Source organism: Ranitomeya imitator, chromosome 1, assembly GCF_032444005.1.
Source record: "Ranitomeya imitator isolate aRanImi1 chromosome 1, aRanImi1.pri, whole genome shotgun sequence".
NCBI classification, from domain to species: Eukaryota; Metazoa; Chordata; class Amphibia; order Anura; family Dendrobatidae; genus Ranitomeya; species Ranitomeya imitator.
In genome coordinates, this window is record NC_091282.1 from 681,512,228 (window position 1) to 681,528,852 (window position 16,625).

Consider the following 16,625-nt stretch of genomic DNA (forward strand, 5'->3'; position numbering starts at 1 on the left):
ATATATATATATATATATATATATATATATATATATATATATGTGTGAGCTGTATATACAGTATGTACATTGTCCCAGTACACACGTTATACACAGATATATATATATGCTGAGCATTATCTGTATATACTGTATGTTCTCTAGGAGTATATATATATATATATATATATGTGTGAGCTGTATATACAGTATGTACATTGTCCCAGTACACACGTTATACACAGATATATATATATATGCTGAGCATTATCTGTATATACTGTATGTTCTCTAGGAGTATATATATATATATATATATATGTGTGAGCTGTATATACAGTATGTACATTGTCCCAGTACACACGTTATACACAGATATATATATATGCTGAGCATTATCTGTATATACTGTATGTTCTCTAGGAGTATATATATATATATATATGTGTGAGCTGTATATACAGTATGTACATTGTCCCAGTACACACGTTATACACAGATATATATATGCTGAGCATTATCTGTATATACTGTATGTTCTCTAGGAGTATATATATATGTGTGAGCTGTATATACAGTATGTACATTGTCCCAGTACACACGTTATACACACAGATATATATATATGCTGAGCATTATCTGTATATACTGTATGTTCTCTAGGAGTATATATATATATGTGTGAGCTGTATATACAGTATGTACATTATCCCAGTACACACGTTATACACAGATATATATATATGCTGAGCATTATCTGTATATACTGTATGTTCTCTAGGAGTATATATATATATGTGTGAGCTGTATATACAGTATGTACATTGTCCCAGTACACACGTTATACACACAGATATATATATATGCTGAGCATTATCTGTATATACTGTATGTTCTCTAGGAGTATATATATACATATATGTGTGAGCTGTATATACAGTATGTACATTGTCCCAGTACACACGTTATACACACAGATATATATATATGCTGAGCATTATCTGTATATACTGTATGTTCTCTAGGAGTATATATATATATGTGTGAGCTGTATATACAGTATGTACATTGTCCCAGTACACACGTTATACACACAGATATATATATATGCTGAGCATTATCTGTATATACTGTATGTTCTCTAGGAGTATATATATATATATATATGTGTGTGAGCTGTATATACAGTATGTACATTGTCCCAGTACACACGTTATACACACAGATATATATATATGCTGAGCATTATCTGTATATACTGTATGTTCTCTAGGAGTATATATATACATATATGTGTGAGCTGTATATACAGTATGTACATTGTCCCAGTACACATGTTATACACACAGATATATATATATGCTGAGCATTATCTGTATATACTGTATGTTCTCTAGGAGTATATATATATATATGTGTGAGCTGTATATACAGTATGTACATTGTCCCAGTACACACGTTATACACACAGATATATATATATGCTGAGCATTATCTGTATATACTGTATGTTCTCTAGGAGTATATATATATATGTGTGAGCTGTATATACAGTATGTACATTGTCCCAGTACACACGTTATACACAGATATATATATATGCTGAGCATTATCTGTATATACTGTATGTTCTCTAGGAGTATATATATATATATGTGTGAGCTGTATATACAGTATGTACATTGTCCCAGTACACACGTTATACACAGATATATATATATATGCTGAGCATTATCTGTATATACTGTATGTTCTCTAGGAGTATATATATATATATATATGTGTGAGCTGTATATACAGTATGTACATTGTCCCAGTACACACGTTATACACAGATATATATATATGCTGAGCATTATCTGTATATACTGCATGTTCTCTAGGAGTATATATATATATATATATATATGTGTGAGCTGTATATACAGTATGTACATTATCTCAGTACACACGTTACACACACAGATATATATATATGCTGAGCATTATCTGTATATACTGTATGTTCTCTAGGAGTATATATATATATGTGTGAGCTGTATATACAGTATGTACATTGTCCCAGTACACACGTTATACACACAGATATATATATATGCTGAGCATTATCTGTATATACTGTATGTTCTCTAGGAGTATATATATATGTGTGAGCTGTATATACAGTATGTACATTGTCCCAGTACACACGTTATACACACAGATATATATATATGCTGAGCATTATCTGTATATACTGCATGTTCTCTAGGAGTATATATATATATATATATATATATATATATGTGTGAGCTGTATATACAGTATGTACATTATCTCAGTACACACGTTACACACACAGATATATATATATGCTGAGCATTATCTGTATATACTGCATGTTCTCTAGGAGTATACATATATATATGAGCTGTATATACAGTATGTACATTATCTCAGTACACACGTTATACACAGATATATATATGCTGAGCATTATCTGTATATACTGTATGTTCTCTAGGAGTATATATATATATGTGTGAGCTGTATATACAGTATGTACATTGTCCCAGTACACACGTTATACACACAGATATATATATATGCTGAGCATTATCTGTATATACTGTATGTTCTCTAGGAGTATATATATATATGTGTGAGCTGTATATACAGTATGTACATTGTCCCAGTACACACGTTATACACAGATATATATATATGCTGAGCATTATCTGTATATACTGCATGTTCTCTAGGAGTATACATATATATATGAGCTGTATATACAGTATGTACATTATCTCAGTACACACGTTATACACAGATATATATATGCTGAGCATTATCTGTATATACTGTATGTTCTCTAGGAGTATATATATATATGTGTGAGCTGTATATACAGTATGTACATTGTCCCAGTACACACGTTATACACACAGATATATATATATGCTGAGCATTATCTGTATATACTGTATGTTCTCTAGGAGTATATATATATATATGTGTGAGCTGTATATACAGTATGTACATTGTCCCAGTACACATGTTATACACACAGATATATATATATGCTGAGCATTATCTGTATATACTGTATGTTCTCTAGGAGTATATATATATATGTGTGAGCTGTATATACAGTATGTACATTGTCCCAGTACACACGTTATACACACAGATATATATATATGCTGAGCATTATCTGTATATACTGTATGTTCTCTAGGAGTATATATATATATGTGTGAGCTGTATATACAGTATGTACATTGTCCCAGTACACACGTTATACACACAGATATATATATATGCTGAGCATTATCTGTATATACTGTATGTTCTCTAGGAGTATATATATATATGTGTGAGCTGTATATACAGTATGTACATTGTCCCAGTACACACGTTATACACACAGATATATATATATGCTGAGCATTATCTGTATATACTGTATGTTCTCTAGGAGTATATATATATATGTGTGAGCTGTATATACAGTATGTACATTGTCCCAGTACACACGTTATACACACAGATATATGTGCCGATTATTCTCCGCGCACACGTCCCGCACAGGCCCCGGCTGCTCCCGCTGCCTGCGGCCCCTGCCCTCCTCCTCTCCTCCCCGGCCTGCTCTGCCCTCAGAGGCCGGCCATGTCACCCCGTGGCAGCAGACGCCGCTCCTCACCTGTGCTCTCCGTCTCCGGAGCCGGTTCGGGCGGCTGGGTAGCAGAATGTGCTGAGAGCAGCCCTGAACCCGATAGCTCCTGCAGGTAGCAACAACTCTCCCAGTCTAAGAGAGAAGGGAGACAAGGAGCCATGGTGGGGGGAGCGGCGCCATTACTCAGGCCAAAACAATCGAGCGAAACCTTTCCTTCTTCCCGGAGAACATGGTTGGAGGGCCCTAAAAAGTGTCTGTGCGCTCAGCCGGGGGAGCCAGTAACCCGTCCGCGCTCGGAGGTGCGGACGTTACTGCTATAGCCCTCGGTTTCACCTCCGTTTATTCAAGGTCGACATCGAGGCGATCGTGCCTCGATTGATCGAGTCTCTCCTGTTCAACTGGCGACACAGCCGAGGTGACGTCACGTGAGTGAACAAGCAAATTTAGCAAACGCTCGCGAGATTGCCTGCGGAAGTGACGTCAAAATCACCCTGGTAACCAGTACCATAGAACAGAAGGGTGTACAGAGCGAAAGGCTCAGAGTTTGTCTATAGCGATTGCTGCTCTATCGTCTGACGTCATATTTTAACCCCTTCTGTCCCAGCTATTTTTTTTTATGCATTAACCTGCACACGTGGCTGAAACCAAAACTTTTTGTTGCCTTGGCAACCAATCAAAGATCCAAGTTTCATTTCTCAAACTGCTCTGGGAACTCGTAGTTTTGATTTGACGTTGGTTGCTATGGACAACGAAGGCGGGTTTTTGATTTAGACAGCATTAACCCTTTATAATGACGGCGCTGGGGAAAGACGAAAACGTCATATTGGCAGTTAATAAAGGGCCTCCTTCCCCTGCGCTGACATTCATGGCGCTGATAAATCTATAAGTATAGCGCCTCCCAATGGACAAGAGCAGATCGCTGCACACAGCCCTGATGCACTCAGTGCTCCCTGGCTGTGGGCAGGAGCTGCGTGAATGACCTTCGCGGATCCCTGTTAGGGATGTTAGGATTTACTGTGCTGGTGTGATGTCACTCATACGGCGCGCAGATGACATCTCACCAGGCCGGATAATCAATGGCCGCACTAAGGAACCCGGAAGGGCCGGCGAATGTGTACAGCTGCTGTCCACGGCCAGGGAGCGCTGACCAGCACTGGGGCTGTGTGCAGCGATCATAGAATGTTAGAGTTGGATGGGATCTCCTGGGTCATCAGGTCCAACCCCCTGCTCAATGCAGGAGTCACAAAACCATCCCAGACAGATGTCTGTCCAGCCTCTGAAGACTTCTATTGGAGGAGAACTCACCATCTCTCGTGGAAGCCTGTTCCACTCATTGATCACCCTGTCAAAAAGTTTTTTCTAATAACTAATCTGTATCTTCTCCCTTTCAGTTTCATCCCATTGCTTCTCGTGTTTCTGTAAGGGGGTTTACTGAAGCCATGAAATGTTATGTATATTTAATATTTATTTATGCTTTAAAATATTGTGTTGTTTCTAACATGTATTATTAATAATAATAATAAATAATATTTATATTTATATAGCGCTAACATACTCCGCAACGCTTTACAGTTTGCACATTATCATCACTGTCCCCAATGGGGCTCACAATCTAAATTCCCTATCAGTATGTCTTTGGAATGTGGGAGGAAACCGGAGAACCCGGAGGAAACTCACACAAACACAGAGAGAACATACAAACTCTTTGCAGATGTTGTCCTAGGTGGGTTTAGAACCGAGCGCTGCAACATGTATTACAGAGAGAGTAGTACCCTAGTTGGCCCACTAGATGGGGTGGAGAGTTATTCAGCCTGTAAATAGTTAAGTGGGAGGAGCTAGTGACAGAGTTCAGAACAGCTGAGAAATTGCATCAGTTGGGCGGAGCACCTTGTCAGGGCAGTCAGCTCTGCAGCAACCCAAGGTCCAGTCAGGCACCATCAGGGCCAGGAAGGCTAGGAAAGACAGAAGGAAGGCATCGAAAGGGTCACTGACAGCGCAGTATAAGTGGGACGGCGGCTGCAGGTGCTGGAAAAGAACTAAGCAGTATGGACAGGTCACTCAGAATGTGGCGGCTTGCTAAGTGGATGGATGTACTCGGGACCAGGGCGAAATGGTTTAGAGGAACCTTACTAAAGTAAGACTGGGCACAGAGGACGCTGGAGGACCGGTGAGCACGGTCCATTCCGGAAGCGGGCTTAGTAAAGATGAAGGAAAGACAGAGGAGAAGCTGTGTAATGCAAAGCCTGAGGTAAATGCTGACAAGGAAAGAGAGGAGACAGGGACAGAGAAGGAATTGTGTATTGTAAAGCCTGCTGTCAATACTGAAGAGAACCATTACGTGCCTGTTTCTAGTAAAGTTCATTATTCAAGTGTTCAACGGGACTGTGACTCTGTTCATTCTGCTTCGGCTGAGGAAAACGTGCAGATCTTTATAGGAAGCCCCGTGAGAAAAGGAACTGCAGGTATGCTGTCTGAGAGTTGTGGAGTGTATGTGAGGGGAGGTCAGGGTGTGCAAGAGACTTTTACCTGAGCCACGACTACCATCCTGGCCGTCCCTTACACTTCCATGTGCAAATGAGAACAAGAATGATCCCTCTACACTGTGACAACCCTTCAGAAAGTTTGTGTACAGCTACTAAGTCTCCTCTTAGCCTTCACTTTTGCAAGATAAACATTCCCAGATCCTTTAACCATTCCTCGTAGGACATACTTTGCAGTCCGCTCACCATCCTAGCAGCTCTTCTCTGAACTTGCTCCAGTTTTTCAATGACGTTTGTAAAATGTGGAGCCCAGAACTGGACACAGTATTCCAGATGAGGCCTGACCAAGGAGGAGTAGAGGGGGATAATTACTTCACGCGATCTAGACTCTATGCTTCTCTTAATACATCCTAGAACTGTGCCTTTTGTGCTGCTACATCACACTGTTGACTCGTGGAGTTTGTGATCTATTAGTATACCCAAGTCTTTTTTACACGTTGTCACGAGGTTACCGCAACAGAGAGGAGAAAGAAGACCACAGTGTCTGCTCCTCCTGCGCTGAAAAAAAGCACTTCACCTCTCAGCTGAGCTCAGATAGCCACTCCCATCCCTTTTATAATCTGGCTCCTGATGAAAACACATATCATAGCTAGCTTTTGCTACATGGCTTGGAGGAGAGGTGTTTTTGGTGGCTATATGAAGAGTTTCGGAGGAGTTATCTGTGACTGCTGCGTGGGTTTGTAAGTGTGGTAATTCCCATCCCTCCTCATGCTTTATTTTTTTCCCCATCCTCCACCCCCCGGTGCATTCCTTTGTTATATATGAGTGAATATTTGTATTCTTGGTGTTTTCATTTACCCTTGTTCATGTTACCTTGTTCTTCGGGTTGGTGTACTGTGGTGCACGGCAGCTCCCCTCTTCCTTGGGTGGGGAAAATGAACAGACGGAGGGATGATTCAGGAGATAAGGCAAGGGTGGTGGCCCCGGCATCCTCAACCTTCAGAAGTATCCTGGGGAAAAGGGCAAGCTAGGGCGCCCCTCAGTGTTAGAGACAGGGAAGGAGCCCCTGCTCCCAGGTCAATCGACATCTGAGTCCTGACACACGTGCGGTTGCTTCTATTCCTCCCATTCTGTAGATGTAATTTTCATTTTTCCTGCCCAGATGTAGAATCTTGCATTTCTCCCTATTAAATACCATTCTTTTATTCACTGCCCATTGTTCAAGTTTATGTAAATACAATAGCTGTAGCTTTGGAATCTGCTGCCCCTCCCTACTTTCAAGGCCACACTCGCCACAGCTAAACAAACCTACTTCTCATCTCTCATATCCTCCCTGTCTCGCAACCCTAAGGCCGGCGTCACACTTGCGAGTTTTACGGACGTAAGAGCGCAGAATCTACGTCCGTAAAACTCGCAAAAAATACGGCACAATTATTCTCTATGCCTCTGCTCCTATTTGCCGTATTTTACTGATCAGTATTATACGGCTTTCTACGGCCGTACAAAATCGCAGCATGCTGCGTTTGTCACCGTACTGCGCAAGAAATACGCCAATAAAAGTCTATGGAAGCGTGAAAAATACGGATTACACACGGACAAGCAGTGTGACTTGCGAGAAATACGCAGCGCTGTTAGAGAGAAAAGCCGGCAATTCAGTGCGGTGTACAGTAAAATCACACTGACAGCTTACAGTCCAATAGGTAGAATAAATGTGTACACATAGAATAGGTATATATATATATATATATATATATGTCAGTGAGACACATATATGTATATATATTAATATTTATTCCAGCGCTATACAGCTTGAAAGCCGGTAATTCAATTACCGGCTTTTTCTTTCTCCTTCCTAAAACCCGACATGATTTGAGACATGGTTTACATACAGTAAACCATGTCTTCTCTCCATTTTTTTTGCAGATTCCACACTACTAATGTCAGTAGTGTGTATCTGCAAAATTTGGCCGTTCTAGCTCTTAAAATAAAGGGTTAAATGGCGGAAAAAATTGGCGTGGGCTCCCGCGCAATTTTCTCCGCCAGAGTAGTAAAGCCAGTGACTGAGGGCAGATATTAATAGCCTGGAGAGGGTCCACGGTTATTGGCCCCCCCCTGGCTAAAAATATCTGCCCCCAGCCACCCCAGAAAAGGCACATCTGGAAGATGCGCCTATTCTGGCACTTGGCCACTCTCTTCCCATTCCCGTGTAGCGGTGGGATATGGGGTAATGAAGGGTTAATGCCACCTTGCTATTGTAAGGTGACATTAAGCCAAATTAATAATGGAGAGGCGTCAATTATGACACCTATCCATTATTAATCCAATTGTAGTGAAGGGTTAAATAAAACACAAACACATTATTTAAAATTATTTTAATGAAATAAAAACAATGGTTGTTGCAGTATTTTATTCAACGCCCAATCCAGTCACTGAAGACCCTCGTTCTGTGAGTAAAAAAACATAATAAACCAACAATATACTTACCCTCCGCAGATCTGTAACGTCCAACGATGTAAATCCTTCTGAAGGGGTTAAAACATTTTGCAGCAAGGAGCTGTGCTAATGCAGGCTGCTCCTCGCTGCATAACCCCAGGGAATGAGGCTAAAAATAGATCAATGGTCTATATTTAGCTTCATTTGCGGTGAGGCGCCCTCTGCTGGCTGTTCATAGATCGTGGGAAATTACCTAGAAAGCTCCCTGGCTTTCTAGATAATTTCCCACGATCTATGAACAGCCAGCAGAGGGCGCCTCACCGCAAATGAAGCTAAATATAGACCATTGATCTATTTTTAGCCTCATTCCCTGGGGTTTTGCAGCGAGGAGCAGCCTGCATTAGCACAGCTCCTTGCTGCAAAATGTTTTAACCCCTTCAGAAGGATTTACATCGTTGGACGTTACAGATCTGCGGAGGGTAAGTATATTGTTGGTTTATTATGTTTTTTTACTCACAGAACGAGGGTCTTCAGTGACTGGATTGGGCGTTGAATAAAATACTGCAACAACCATTGTTTTTATTTCATTAAAATAATTTTAAATAATGTGTTTGTGTTTTATTTAACCCTTCACTACAATTGGATTAATAATGGATAGGTGTCATAATTGACGCCTCTCCATTATTAATCAGGCTTAATGTCACCTTACAATAGCAAGGTGGCATTAACCCTTCATTACCTCATATCCCACCGCTACACGGGAATGGGAAGAGAGTGGCCAAGTGCCAGAATAGGCGCATCTTCCAGATGTGCCTTTTCTGGGGTGGCTGGGGGCAGGTGTTTTTAGCCAGGGGGGGGGGCCAATAACCGTGGACCCTCTCTCCAGGCTATTAATATCTGCCCTCAGTCACTGGCTTTACTACTCTGGCGGAGAAAATTGCGCGGGAGCCCACGCCAATTTTTTCCGCCATTTAACCCTTTAATTTAGTAGATAGAACGGCCAAATTTTGCAGATACACACTACTGACATTAGTAGTGTGGAATCTGCAAAAAAAATGGAGAGAAGACATGGTTTACTGTATGTAAACCATGTCTCAAATCATGTCGGGTTTTAGGAAGGAGAAAGAAAAAGCCGGTAATTGAATTACCGGCTTTCAAGCTGTATAGCGCTGGAATAAATATTAATATATATACATATATGTGTCTCACTGACATATATATATATATATATATATACCTATTCTGTGTGTACACATTTATTCTACCTATTCTACTGTAAGCTGTCAGTGTGATTTTACTGTACACCGCACTGAATTACCGGCTTTTCTCTCTAATATATGTGTCTACTGACATATATATATATATATATATATATATATATATATATATATAGACAGTATATATATATTTTCTTTTCTTTTTGGGACACATGGATCACTTCTATAGCGGTATGTTGGTTTTGCTAGCCTGCGAGAAAACCACGCAGTACGGATGCCATACGGATTACATACGGAGGATGCCATGCGCAAAAAACGCTGACACACCCTGCCTACGGAGGAGCTACGGACCACTTTTTTCGGGACTTTTCAGCGTATTACGGCCGTAATATACGGACCGTATTGTTTTACGCTGTGTGTGACGCCGGCCTAAGGCTAGGTTCACATTGCGTTAGTGGGTATCCGCTAACGGAATTCGTTACATAGTGCCACTAACGCAATGTAACGGATCCGTTAGCGCACCCATTGACCGCAATGTATGTAACGCATCCCTAACGCATGCCATTTTTGGCATGCGTTAGCAATGTTCCGTTATTTTGTGACGGACCTCGTACGCTGTCTGCAACGTTTTTGGGTCCATTCTTGCTAGCGCAGATCGGGCATCTGTGCTAGCGCGATCGCTAAACGCGATCCTTTTTGGACATTGCGTTAACACAGTCCGTTAGCGTATGCGCTAAATGGACTGCACTAACGCAATGTGAACCTAGCCTAAACAGTTATTCAACACCTTCAATTCTATCCTCCATCCCCAGCACCTCCTCCCTCCCCACTCATCCCACTTTGCCTCATTTTTCAAGCATAAGATTGTTAACATCAGAGACAGTTTTGGTCAACAATCCCCAGAGCCCTTCCTCCCAACTTCCCAGCCCTCCACCTCCAAAACCAACTTCTCTACCATTACAGAAGATCGACTTGCCACTCTACTCTCAAGATCGCATCTCATCACCTTTGCACTTGACCCGATCTACCTTTTACACACCAATAACACTACTAACATAAGCAGGATCTTTTAGCACATGTCAGTGCAAGGCTGGGGCTGAATGGTGACTTTGACTGCGACACTTGACCAAAGTTCACTAGGAGTCTTTGCTACATTGCAGAGCAATAGAAGTGAATGGAGCTACATGGGGACCTGTATACCCTCTTTTGCTCCCTCCCCTGCCCAGAAGCTGTGATATGATCAGACCATGTCCCTGCGCGTTCAGACACAGCCAATACAGTACACAGCAGGGGCACATTTATAAGATTATCTCAGCACAGGAACAATTTATTTAAAAGCATCCAATTATGGAAAATATTATCCCAAGATTTATTGATTCAAATTCATTTTTATTTATGGGAAAACCCCTTTAAGGACTGTAGACAGTAGTTCAACAAGAAAACTTAATTCAGCTTTTCAAAGCAGAAGCGTACATAGAAATCACGGGGCCCCAAATCAGAAGTTCTAAGTAGTCAGTGGGGTCACAGAAGTGCATATCTTACAAATTTGCAGCTTTCCAAAGTAATTTTCCTCCTATTGAAGCCCCTAGATTCCCCTTTCATTGCCCCCATAAAGTATGTTTCCAACAAAAATGCCCCCCCCCAAATGCAATGTGGTAACCCCACAGTATATTCCTCCACTTACACAATATAACACTACTGTATCCAGTCTCAAAATATGGTGACCTCAACACAGTATCATGCTTGTTCAACCCTCCATACAATATAATGGACCCAACCCTCCACTCAGTCTAATGGCCCCAGCACAACCCTTCACCCTGTATAATGCCCCCACTAGCCCTCTAACAGTTAGTGCAGGGGTGCAAATTTTTTCTTCCAAGGGCCACATTGCCATACTGAACAATCCAAAGGCCCCTCAAAAAATTTTTTAAAGCGGTACTTATATTAATACATCACCAGAACCACGTTCCAAAAAAATAAGTGTGGATACAAGCTAACTTAAACTGAGTTTTCGAAGCAGAAACTCACCAAATCCTCCTCATAATTTCACATCTCTAAATTTTGACATGAGAACCACCTCCAGAACCACCATCAGTACATGTAGTTGGAGCGCCCCCAGACACAGGGCCACGAGTTCTCGGTACCGGGCCTCTCTGGTTCGGTTCTGAGGCTGTCACGGTGGCTAGACCCGGTACGCGACCCTGCTAAGGGGCATCCAATAAAGGTGGTACAGTCTATCAGGGATTCATGACGCCACCTGTGGTGTTCGGTCAGGGTGACCGACGCTGCTGTGGGGTCCGCTGGGGTGATGGAATGGCAGCTGGATGGTATACCTTCCCACAGGTGAAGTATGTCCCCAGGGCTTCCCAGTAAGGTAGATGGAGATGGTGTGAGGTGCAGTAAATAACGAGGACACAAGGTTGCAGTCTCTTTACCTCTTTACTGAAGACTTCAGGATCCTCAATCCAGAGGCACGATTAACAGGGCTTTCTGAGACCGGCCGGTCCGAAGGCACATCCAGAGTTCCCTTTGCAGGTGGAAATCAGTGCCTACCACTAGCGCCTGTGTGTTGTAGTGCTACCCTGCTGAGCATTCGGAATAGTCCTCACAACTGCTGTTCTCATTCGTTTGTACTTTCTAGTTCTCTTTATTTCTCTCTCGTTAGTTCCAGATGTTACTAGTTTCTCGTCCCCCAGTTATGTTATGGCTAGGACGCACCCGTATGATGGGAAGGCTCGGAGCTCTTCCGGGACCCTAGAGACGCCCCTCTCCACGCGTTGCCCCCTATGTCTTCGTAGGAAATTTAAGGTAGACAGCCAACCTATAATTAACTGTCCTGCGGAGTTCGAAGTAAGGCCTAGAGTCAGTTACTCCCACGGTGTTCCGGCGACCAGCTACGCACCATGACTCCTACTCGCTCTCCTTTGTGCTTGATCTCGTTTCTCACTGTTCCACAATATCCTTCCCTTCGTGTCACTTTCTTAGGATACCACCGGGGGGGGGGTGCAGGCGCGGTTCCGTAACGTTCTGCTCTGTTCGCTAGGCACCTGCCAGGTTCCCATGCCTGACAGGGACCCCCCTGTGTCTTCTCCCTGCAACACCCCCTGCCACGGGATGTTGCCTGAATCCAACCCAGCCAGCTTCTCACTAACTTCCTATTCAACCCCTAGTTTTACCAGTGTGAGGAGTGGCCCAATAAATAAATCCTTTTTCTCCCCCTAGTGGCCGGAGTGTGAAGTGTAATGTGTGCTGGTGATACCTGGTCAGAAGAACTCCTTTAGTGCCATCAGACGTACCATCACTCCCCTTAGCGGCAGAGTGTCATACTGCAACGACCAGATCTCTGGGGCGCTGCATATTCAATACCAGAAACACTGTCAGTGCATGAATGCAATGCCACACACATTGTCAGTATATTAATGCAGCGCCAGAAACACTGTCTGTATATCACTGCAGCACCAGAAACGCAGTCAGTACATTAACCCCTTTCTGACATCAGACGTACTATCCCGTCGAGGTGGGGTGTGCCCCTATGACCAACGACGGGATAGTACGTCATACGCGATCGGCCGCGCTCACGGGCAGAGCGCGGCCGATCGTGGCCGGGTGTCAGCTGCCTATCGCAGCTGACATCCGGCACTATGTGCCAGGAGCGGTCACGGACAGCACACATGATCGTGATGTGCCGGCGGTACAGGGAAGCATCGCGCAGGGAGGGGGCTCCCTGCGGGCTTCCCTGAGCCCCCCGCAGCAACGCGATGTGATCGCGTTGCTACAAGGGTCTCCGAACCTCCCTCCCTGCTCCAGGCCTGGATCCAAGATGGCCACGGCATCCGGGTCCTGCAGGGAGGGAGGTGGCTTCACAGAGCCTGCTCAGAGCAGGCACTGTGAAGCCTGCAGTGCTCTCAGGCAGATCGGTGATCTGACAGAGTGCTGTGCAAACTGTCAGATCACCGATCTGTGATGTCCCCCCATGGGACAAAGTAAAAAAGTAAAAAAAAATTTTTCCAAATGTGTAAAAAAAAAAAAAAATATTCCTAAATAATGAAAAAAAATATATATTATTCCCATAAATACATTTCTTTATCTAAATAAAAAAAAAAAAACAATAAAAGTACACATATTTAGTATCGCCGCGTCCGTAACGGCCTGACCTATAAAACTGGCCCACTTGTTAACCCCTTCAGTAAACACCGTAAGGAAAAAAAAAAAAAACGAGGCAAAAAACAACACTTTATTATCATACCGCCGAACAAAAAGTGGAATAACGCGATCAAAAAGACAGATATAAATAACCATGGTACCGCTGAAAGCGTCATCTTGTTCCGCAAAAAACTAGCTGCCATACAGCATCATCAGCAAAAAAATAAAATAGTTATAGTCCTGAGAATAAAGCGATGCAAAAATAATTATTTTTTGTATAAAATAGTTTTTATCGTATAAAAGCGCCAAAACATAATAAAATTATATAAATGAGGTATCGCTGTAATCGTACTGACCCGAAGAATAAAACTGCTTTATCAATTTTACCAAACGCGGAACGGTATAAACGCCTCCCCCAAAAGAATTCATGAATAGTTGGTTTTTGGTCATTCTGCCTCACAAAAATCAGAATAAAAAGTGATCAAAAAATATCACGTGCCCGAAAATGTTACCAATAAAAACATCAACTCGTCCTGCAAAAAACAAGACCTCACATGACTCTGTGGACCAAAATGTGGAATAATGATAGCTCTCAAAATGTGGTAACACAAAAAATATTTTTTGCAATAAAAAGCGTCTTTCAGTGTGTGACGGCTGCCAATCATAAAAATCCACTAAAAAACCCGCTATAAAAAGAAATCAAACCCCCCTTCATCACCCCCTTAGTTAGGGAAAAATTTAAAAAATGTATTTATTTCCATTTTCCCATTAGGGCTAGGGTTAGGGCTAGGGTTAGGGTTAAGGCTAGGGTTAAGTCTAGGGTTAGGGCTAGGGTTAGGGCTAGGGTTAGGGCTAGGGTTAGGGTTAGGGCTAGGGTTAGGGTTAGGACTAGGGTTAGGTCTAGGGTTGGGGCTGAAGTTAGGGTTAGGGTTGGGGCTAAAGTTACGGTTAGGGTTTAGATTACATTTACAGTTGGGAATAGGGTTGGGATTAGGGTTAGGGGTGTCAGGGTTAGGGGTGGGGTTAGGGTTACTGTTGGGATTAGGGTTAGGGGTGTGTTTGAATTAGGGTTTCAGTTATAATTGGGGGGTTTCCACTGTTTAGGCACATCAGGGGCTCTCCAAACGCGACATGGCGTCCGATCTCAATTCCAGCCAATTCTGCGTTGAAAAAGTAAAACAGTGCTCCTTCCCTTCCGAGCTCTCCCGTGCGCCCAAACAGAGGTTTACCCCAACATATGCAGTATCAGCGTACTCAGGACAAATAGGACAACAACTTTTGGAGTCGAATTTCTCCTCTTACCCCCGGGAAAATACAAAACTGGGGGCTAAAAAATAATTTTGGGGGGAAAGTTTTTTTTTTTTTTTCATGGCTCTGCGTTACAAACTGTAGTGAAACACTTGAGGGTACAAAGCTCTCACAACACATCTAGATAAGTTCCTTAGGGGGTCTAGTTTCCAAAATGTTGTCACTTATGGGGGTTTCTACTGTTTAGGTACATTAGGGGCTCTGCAAACGCAATGTGACACCTGCAGACCATTCCATCTAAGTCTGCATTCCAAATGGAGCTCCTTCCCTTCCGAGCCCTCCCATGCGCCCAAACGGTGGTTTCCCCCCACATATGGGGTATCAGCGCACTCAGGACAAATTGGACAACAAATTTTGGGGTCCAATTTCTCCCGTTACCCTCGGGAAAATACAAAACTGGGGGCTAAAAAATAATTTTTGTGGGAAAAAATTTTAGTTTTATTTTTACGGCTCTGCATTATAAACTTCTGTGAAGCCCTTGGTGGGTCAAAGCGCTCACCACACATCTAGACAAGATCCTAAGGGGTCTACTTTCCAAAATGGAGTCACTTGTGGGGGGTTTCTACTGTTTAGGTACATTAGGGGCTCTGCAAACGCAATGTGACACCTGCAGACCATTCCATCTAAGTCTGCATTCCAAATGGCGCTCCTTCCCTTCCGAGCCCTCCCATGCGCCCAAACGGTGGTTCCCCCCCACATATGGGGTATCAGCGCACTCAGGACAAATTGGACAACAAATTTTGGGGTCCAATTTCTCCTGTTACCCTCGGGAAAATGCAAAACTGGGGGCTAAAAAAATAATTTTTGTGGGAAAAAATTTTTGTTTTATTTTTACGGCTCTGCATTATAAATTTCTGTGAAGCCCTTGGGGGGTCAAAGCGCCCACCACACATCTAGATAAGTTCCTTAGGGGGTCTATTTTCCAAAATGGTGTCACTTGTTGGGGGTTTCAATGTTTAGGCACATCAGTGGCTCTCCAAACGCAACATGGCGTCCCATCTCAATTCCTGTCAATTTTGCATTTTTAGTCAAACGGCGCTCCTTCCCTTCCGAGCTCTCCCATGCGCCCAAACAGTGGTTTACCCCCACATATGGGGTATCAGCGTACTCAGGACAAATTGTACAACAACTTTTGGGGTCCAATTTCTTCTCTTACCCTTGGGAAAAAAAAAATTGGGGGCGAAAAGATAATTTTTGTGAAAAAATATGATTTTTTATTTTTACGGTTCTGCATTATAAACTTCTGTGAAGCACTTGGTGGGTCAAAGTGCTCACCACACCTCTAGATAAGTTCCTTAGGGGGTCTACTTTCCAAAATGTTGTCACTTGTGGGGGGTTTTAATGTTTAGGCACATCAGGGGCTCTCCAAACGCAACTTGGTGTCCCATCTCGATTCCAGTCAAATTTGCA

The 16,625-nt window shown here is 42.7% G+C and overlaps 1 protein-coding gene and 1 long non-coding RNA gene across 3 annotated transcripts in view; one reads left to right on the top strand and one right to left on the bottom strand.

Annotated features, from left to right (window-relative positions):
* INO80 (INO80 complex ATPase subunit) overlaps positions 1 to 3,793 on the bottom strand; it is a 171,826-nt gene extending 168,033 nt beyond the window's left edge. The window contains exon 1 of one of the 2 annotated variants that reach the window (XM_069730102.1): positions 3,662 to 3,793. The gene's annotated coding sequence lies outside the window, so the exon portion shown is untranslated. The remainder of the gene's footprint in view (positions 1 to 3,661) is intronic. The other variant, XM_069730109.1, reaches the window with a different exon arrangement.
* Positions 3,794 to 6,322: 2,529 nt separating this feature from the next.
* LOC138658034 (uncharacterized) overlaps positions 6,323 to 16,625 on the top strand; it is a 90,857-nt gene continuing 80,554 nt past the window's right edge. The window contains exon 1 of the long non-coding RNA XR_011317303.1: positions 6,323 to 6,854. This is a non-coding gene — a long non-coding RNA (uncharacterized lncRNA). The remainder of the gene's footprint in view (positions 6,855 to 16,625) is intronic.